Below are 8,470 nucleotides of genomic sequence, written 5' to 3'. Positions count from 1 at the left end.
TTCATCTCAACTAAAAACCTTAATTAATTGTCAATAATAACAATGTATACTGAATGACAACACTTTACAATAAAACCACATTGTTTTCTCCAAGAATAGAGACAGGGGCCTAAGATACTTGATAACGCACTCAAGCATAATTCTCATATGGGGTGGCATTCCTACGCGTTCTCTATAAAGAGCCAAGGCACCCTTCAAAGGTGGAACACATCGAGCAACTTTTATCGCCGGGCTTCGGCCAAAAAGTGTCCGTGTGTCAACCTCGCATGGCCTATTCTTAATCGGTTGAGGATGACCCTTATTCTTCGAATCTGATCCTCCAAGGGCCACCAATCGACATTGATCTTGATATGTGAGAGCTTACTCTATACGTTTCTTACATTCGATTTACTTATTTTGTATTTTTTATCTTTTCATAAACAAGTAAAACAGGATAATTGAAACATTATTCGTACATCTTATTTGAGCGTGAACGGTTGGTTATTATGGCAATTGATAATTTAAGATAATATTTCCAAATCGCTTCTTACGATTGAACTAGTATCTCTACACATTATTATTTTTCGGTTTTAGCTCACAGTCTCGAGTGATGTAAAGAAGGATAGACAATGAGAAAAAGGAAGAAAGTTATACAGACGAACGAATTTACGTTCCTCTCTTGACATTTGAAAGGATGGCACACAATTAAAAATTTAGCTCCCTCCGTTGTGCGATAAATAAAAACTTACTATGCCCGGGGCTGTGAAGTGAAAAGGACAAACTTCTCTGCTGGAGAAAAGAAGTAAAGAAATAAAAATTATGAAATGGAGCAAGTAAGTTGGGAGTTTTTTAATAAAATATAATCACGAAATGAGTACGATCGTCTATTTATTATTAATAAATAAATCTGACTTTTGACATGTCTCGCGTAAAAGATTGAAGATCTATTAATGTTTATGCTCATCTTTTTACTTTGCTTGTACATTTTACCTTTACATTTGCAAACCATAATAAAAAATGAGAACGGATTTACTACGGTCGTTTAAAAGTAGTTTGTAATAACAATAAAACACTAATTTAATCTGCATAATTTGTTTAACAAATAATCGATATTCATAACTTAGCTGAAAAAATAGTTTTACATAAATTTAATAATTATTTTGTGTTGAAAAATGGACAGAAACCTTGACCGGTAATCGATTTTAATCAATCTCCTCATTCTTATAGGATAAAACAAGAGAGATAGAGATAGAGATAGAGATAGAGATAGAGATAGAGAGAGAGAGAGAGAGAGAGAGAGAGAGAGAGAGAGAGGAGAGAGTGTGCTGATAAAGAATCAAACCGTTTCTCACTGCGCTCCCAAGATTATAAGGGAAACAAAAACAACAAAGACCTGTTTTGTAACCGTCTTTCATGGTCCGTGAACCATAAACAGCTCGTATTTTTTCTATACGGTGAGGATATTCTTCTAAACTGTTGAGATATGGAGATTTTCAAACTTTCTGGTGTCTACCAAGATAAACTGTCAAAAAACGTAGAAAATGAAGCTTACAGATAAAAAAAAGCCCAACTAGCCTTTTCATCTGTGCTTAAGTTGTTTACAAATCCTAAAACAATCGAATTTATCGAAAGCCAAAACACTCGTATATTTTATTTATTTATAATTACTCTGTTAAAGCCAATTAACAGGTATACAGAGGATGTCGGTTTTATATAACATAATATGTAAATTAATCAAGCAAAATAACAATAACATTGTATTAAAATTTTATTAAATGTGTAGATGTATATAATAAAGTAGTAAAAGAAAAAAGATAATAATGAATCAAATAACATTTAAATTTTCAGGACACCCTTTAATATGAAACTTTCCATACAGAACATAAAATTGTCATTTATTTATTTTTCTTTTCTAGTCAGCAGAATTTAAGGCTAGTAGTAATATCATGTTTTCTAGGTCCGAATGCAAGAAATATTTTCATCTAAAAAAATAAAAAAATTTAAAGTCGTTAGGAGTCTGAGTGGTACATAAAGAACATATTTTTCACGATAGCTCAAGTGAAAAATATAATAATAAATCAAATAACATTTTAATTGTTAGGAGAATCTTTAAAATGAAACTTTCCGTACAGAACATACAATTGTCATTTATTTATTTTTCTTTTCAAGTAAGCAAAATTTAAGTCTAGTAGTAATATTACGTTGTCTAAGTCCGAATTTAAGAAATATTTTGATTTAAAAAAATTAAAAAGTATAAAGTCGTTAGGAGCCTGATTGGTTCATAAAGAACATATTTGTCACGATAGCTCAAGTGGTTAGAGCAGCGGCGTATTGAGCCGATCGTCGTGTGTTCGAATCCCGCTTGTAACTTTAACTTTTTCATTACAACCAAAACCTTACATAAAAAGATTACTTAATATAAATAATATATTTTATCCAAATTGAATTAAAATTTCTTTATGTTAAAATAAATAGTGCAAATAATGTTGTAGTAATTTAGTTATATGTAAATATATAATCGATTAATTAACTATTAATTTGTTTTGTGGTTATTTCATTATTAGCAATTAGCTTATAGAATAAGAAAAATGTATTTGAGTTGATCTGTTTTATCAATTGAATTTCTGATTGTTTAACTTATATAAGAAAAAAAGTTATTTAAAAAATTATTTAAATATAAATACATAAATACATTATTTATTGGGTTGTCCGGAAAATAATGCAGGATTTTGGTATTAAACAAAAAAAAAGAAACTAGTTACTTTAAAGCAATGTTCTTTAATCAAAATANTTGACATTCATACAAATGAGTAATCCTGTAAACGTAAACAGAATATTTTATATAGATTTTTTTTAATGAAAACTTAAAATCCTGCATTATTTTCCGGACAACCCGATAAATATAAATATAAATACATAAATCAAGGCCTACTCTCAGCTGACGGACAATGTCCAAGCTTAAGCATGTTATTATCATTTTTTTTTATTTTTACGAGGGTTCGCAACAGCAGAGGTTATATCACCTCGGGGTGCCGGTGTTTATGAAAAAAAGCCCATTTGTAAGTATATCGGGTTCGAATCCAGCGGCCCTGCATTCGAACCCGGGACCTTTACCTTACAGTGATGAGCTCCGTGTCAACGCCTAAACCGTTGCGGCGACCGACCTGTATCATGTTATTATAACTATGTGTAAAATTTGTATATTAAATACTGCCAATTTTTTTTATTAACTAAAGCTGTCCAATGTGTCTTAATTTGTTAATGTTAATATTAATTATTTCAATTAATTATACTTTTTAGGTCTTGTTTGAGATGAAAAAGTATAACTGAAGTTATAAGTTATATTTTTCATCTCAATTAAGGCTCTAGATAAAAAGATAATTAATTGAAATAATTAATCAAATGTATTAATATTGAAATATGGCTCATTCAAATTAAAGTTACAGAAAGAACAATAATAGCGTCTCCTCTGAGCGCTGTTTGGGCCCTGCGAGACAGTTCTCTGTGTACCCTCTCGTCGTGCTGTTGATGGAAAAATTCGCCGAGTTGAAGCGCTTCGGAAAAAACGGTTGTTGTTGTCTGGAACCCCGGACACGTCGGGTTGGAGGGTAATGAACGTGCGGACGACGCGGCAAAAGCCGGGACATCCCACCCTCCAGACCGGACCATCGCGACCAGGCCCTCTGACGCCAAGCGAGCAGTAAAGAACATGATAAAATAAAGATGGCAGTGTCAGTGGGCCAGGTCGTCCGAGAGGCTTTTGCGCGTTAAGAGGACGATTCGTAGATCCCCCCCCCCCGAGAACCTGAGCCGGAAACAAGGAATCATCCTTACACGATTAAGAGTAGGCCATACGCGGTTGACTCACTGGCACCTGCTCTTGGGCCAAAGCCCGCGCAGGTGCCCCTTATGCAGAGAAAGGTTGCTCGATGTGTCCCACATACTGGAAACATGTCATGCCTTGACTCCCTACAGGGAGCGTGTAGGCGTGTCATCCAATCTGAAGATGGTACTCGAGCACTGCAGCGAGTTTCAGTCCCCTGTTCCGCTTTTTATGGGAAATTGGGTTTTTTTATTGTATATAATATGTCTTATGTGTTGTGTGTCTATATGTTTTGTCTGAGTGCATGTATTTATTAGCGTGAATGGTAAGGGGTGAGGGTGAAATATAACGCCATCATCGCCCCTCGAACGATGAAAGCGAGTGAGTGTGTGTTCGGGGTCGATGGCGGAATATTTATAAAAGTACCCCATCGACTCCAATCTAGTTTAGTTTAAGTATATTTCGGTGGAGGAATATCAAGTACTCCACCGACCAAACGGAATGAGTGTACTGTATGGATGTATTTATGTGTATGAATGTATTTATTTGTATGAATGATGATGTTTGAAAGTGTAAATAGAATATAGACATAGTTGGGGGCTGAAATCACCTAGATGTCGGAAGCCCCAGTCAAAAAATAAAAAAATAAAATAAAATAATAGGTATTATACCGACTCTACACCTAAGCTGATCAGGTTTTTAAAATGAATTTTCCTCAACTAATTTCAACTCTTCAGCCCGAAATATATGTTCATACCCAATAAAAAAGATAATTTCTGAATCCTCCCAAGTTATTTTTATTATAACTATATTATATAGTTATTTATAAACTCAAGCAAATTTAGATAATATTCCTTGGTCAAGTGATGGTCTGGCATTCTCAAAATTATCTCCTACCACCCGACTATTATTTTAAACACTAAATTTTCAACGGTCACTTCCAAATTTTAACGACGTACGAGTCGGAAGTGTTCATTGGATGATGTAAAATTTGTTGAAAATTTTGTACCTGCCCTCTTTCAATTTTGTGTATTTAGAAGGCCAAAACTAAAATCTAATACACGCAAATTCTTATCAGGAATATGTGTACCTACTTGTTTCATAAAAGTAGGGGTAGGATTAGGGATAAAAGAGGAGACCACAAGGCCTTCTGAATCTCGACCTGAGTAGATCTATTCTGCTCTTCTATTTTTTTATAAATCATTGCCAGCTTCAGGTTGATAATCAACCTCCATAGCCTCGCCAGTAGCTACTTTCTGTACTTGCGGTTTTCCTCTCCTAGTTGCATGAATCTGCATCTACAGACCCTCAAAGAAACAAACTGTAGCAGTTATCTGCTCAGTGCCTTTTGTCTGATGCATGTGCCTAATTAGGCGGCAGTACCCTGTCAAGAGTCCAGCCAGAGTCTGCGCTTACTAAAAACTACTACTACTACTAATACTAATTATTGGAGAGTAATTCCTTTGAAAGTCTTACAAGCCTTTCTTTGAATATCTTAGAGTGCCTCTTGTGTTGGGTATTATTCCAACAAACTTTGAACGCATTAAGGATCCATTTTAAGATGTATCTATTGCGGCAGGATACTCGGCTACAATAATGTTCGGGCAATAATGGCTTATTTTTTGGCCAACACCAATTTCTCATTGCATTTATGTCCCAAATGTCCAGGGACCCGTGCCAGGGTCAGGTCATTAGTGTCACTGACTTCGGCCAAGTCTTCCGTACAAATCCATTTTCTGTTTTCTTTTACTTCGCAGGCTAAGGCCTTAATTGCCATCTGACTGTCAGAGAAAATGGAAAAACTAGTAATAAAACAATTTTTTGCCACTAATGCCTCTAGTGGTGAGATTTCTTCTCGTTGTAAGACTACAAACAAGCGTGGAAATGGTCCTTGTGCTCCTGTCAAACAGTTTCACCTTTTAACCGTTTCCACATCCGCAAGGACTATCTGTAATTTAACCCGGCGAGCGGTGCCGGCAATATTCCAAACGCACTAATTCTTTACTACCCGTAATACTAGACGAAATCACATTATTAATCTCAAGGGCAGTGCTTTATTTTTGTTTTTTTAATTATCGTACGTGTTTTCAGCAGTTCGACCTTGAGATTCAGAAAGGAAAGTAGGTAATACTACATGTGATTAGAACGTAATGCTCATGCAGAAGTGAAGCTTATTTAATTGACCACAAAAAAAAAAAAAAAAGTATAACCGAGTGCTCTCGTTATATAACCTTAAAAAAAGTGGGTAACAATTATTATTACGGCCCCTTAATTAATTAGTTTGGCTTCGACGGTTTTAGATAAGCGGATATAAATAAAACGAAAACTGAATATTACAACTAAAAAAATCTGCGTTGAAGAAATGTATCGGTTGACTAACTAAGCTATTAACAATTAATTAAAATGTATGGGTGTTTTAAAAAAAATTAACGATAAAAATTTTAAAAGATTAATATTAATGAGTTAAGGGGCGTCGTGGCCGCAACGGTTTAGGCGTTGACACGGCGCTCATCACTGTAAGGTAAAGGTCCCGGGTTCGAATCCAACAGCCCTGCATTATCCATTATGTTTGGCGGTCCAATTCACCCAATAACTTCTTTCAATTAATGTAACATCTTTATGTAAGGTATTGATTGAAATGAAAAAGTTAATGTCATGAGAGGGATTTGAACCCACGACCTTCGACTAAATACTATCGGGACTTCGATCCACTCGGACACCCACTTCCCATCTCAACCTACATTTCGAATTTTTTATTTCATATCACGATAGTATTTTCAGAGATTATTTTTTCTAATTCTGAGGATCGTTAAGTGCCAAGTCAAAATTTACTTGCTTCACAAAATCCCATAGAAAATGTAAAAATTAAAGTAAGTTATACAAATGATTACAACGTTAAGTGTGTTGACATCGAAAAGACCAGATAACCTATCTCTGTGTTACTATGTAGATGTAGATGTAATATTCGAGGTGTAATATACTGCCCCCTTTAAGAGCTATTTTTTTTATTTTTTTTTATTTTAACGAGGGTTCGCAACAGCAGAGGTCATATAAACCCTCAGGGTGCCGGTGTTTTTGAAAAAAAGCCCATTTGTAAGTATGTCGGGTTCGAATGCAGGGCCGCTGGATTCGAACCCGGGACCTTTACCTTACAGTGATGAGCGCCGTGTCAACGACTAAACCTTGCGCAGTGGCAATATCGTAATCAATGAAGTTCTACTGAGATGCGATTATTGCTAGTTGAAACTTTAAGAGCTATTGTATCCCCCATTCTCTGCCCAACGAACACCGGTGAGTCCTAGTTCACCAAGAAACTTTCAGGCCCGGTTTCAATGGTTGAATCTCTTCTATGGTCACATTGTACATGCCAAAGCACTTCCTCCTGCGGGCAAGTGTAAGACAGCAGTTTACTAGTAGATGTGTTGGTCCTCTGCTTCTAAGCAGGATTTGCGTGTGCCGTCTTGGATTATTCCAATCTTCTTTAAGTGTCCATTTAGCTTGCAGTGTCCTGTTAAGAATCCTATTACGATTCGCAGTTTATTCCTGCTTCCTTTGACACATTCTGTAATTTCTTTTCTTCCGAAATATGTTAGTTGATTCTTGGATTGCCTGTGTACAATGAGTGAATTCCGTTGTTCCTTCATTTTCTTTTTGTCCTGTCTGAGATACTCGTAAATAGTGTGGGTTCCTATGCCACAGAAGAGTTCGGGTCCTGTAGCAGTCCCTTTTCTTGCAAGGGTGTCCGCTTTCTCGTTGCCTTCTACTCCCATGTGTCCTGGGACCCAGCAGAGGCTGACTTTCAATTGCGTGAATCTGGCTTGGAAGATACTGGTGTATTTTCCCATGGGTTCTGAGTATTTGATTCCAGGACCGAATACTCCTGCCACTGTAACTTCTTGTGTTCTAGATCCATCTGTGTACCCTGTGTTAGTATATAACACGGTCTAAGAGAGTTCGACTTTCTTTGAAACAAATGCGATAAAGCACGTTTAATTACAGTATGTTACGCCTTAGTTCAATCACACATTCAATACGGTATTGTATGCAGGGGATGCGCACCTAAAATACAACTAACCGTAAAAAAAGGGGGGAACCCTCCCGACCTTTATTTTAATACCAAAATCTCTTGCACTGAGTCCTGAAGCCACGACACCGCAAGGGAAAGAAAGGGGAAGAACGCCGGTGTCTGGTTTGGAGGTCGTGAGTTCGAGTCCTGCTCATGACACTAATTTTTCCACTCAACTATACTTTGCATAATAATTACATAGCTATTTATTGCATATTTAATGATTAAATTTACACGGAAATCCCTTTAACCATCCCTGCAATAATTAAAAAAAAGATTTTGATGGTAGCCCTAAAATAGATCTTTATGGTACCTATACTCTCACTTTTATTTTTTATTGAAGCATGATTTTAATTTTCTTTATATAAATACGTTATGTAATTCTCATATTGTATTTTATTGTTTGTATGTTGTAATTACATAGCAATAAATATATACATATAAGGATGGCTAAGCTAAACAATTCGACTTAATTATTACACAAATTTGAAATTGCATAGAAGTCAATTGCATCATTACAAATGATAATTAGTGTGGGAGAAACATAAATAACATTGCAAAAAACAAGCACTACTCCTTTTTTGCTTTAATGAGGAATTAAA

General features: G+C 35.6%; 1 pseudogene; it reads left to right on the top strand.

Moving 5' to 3' along the window:
• The first annotated feature begins 6,981 nt into the window (after window positions 1–6,981).
• LOC112127364 lies at window positions 6,982–7,138 on the top strand (annotated as a pseudogene).
• The last annotated feature ends 1,332 nt before the right edge of the window (window positions 7,139–8,470 follow it).

The sequence above is a fragment of the Cimex lectularius genome, unplaced genomic scaffold, assembly GCF_000648675.2.
Source record: "Cimex lectularius strain Harlan isolate CLEC.00 unplaced genomic scaffold, Clec_2.1 scaffold170, whole genome shotgun sequence".
In the NCBI taxonomy this organism is placed as follows: domain Eukaryota; kingdom Metazoa; phylum Arthropoda; class Insecta; order Hemiptera; family Cimicidae; genus Cimex; species Cimex lectularius.
The sequence above is the reverse complement of the archived record's forward strand: the minus strand, read 5'-3'. Positions and strand labels throughout refer to the sequence as shown.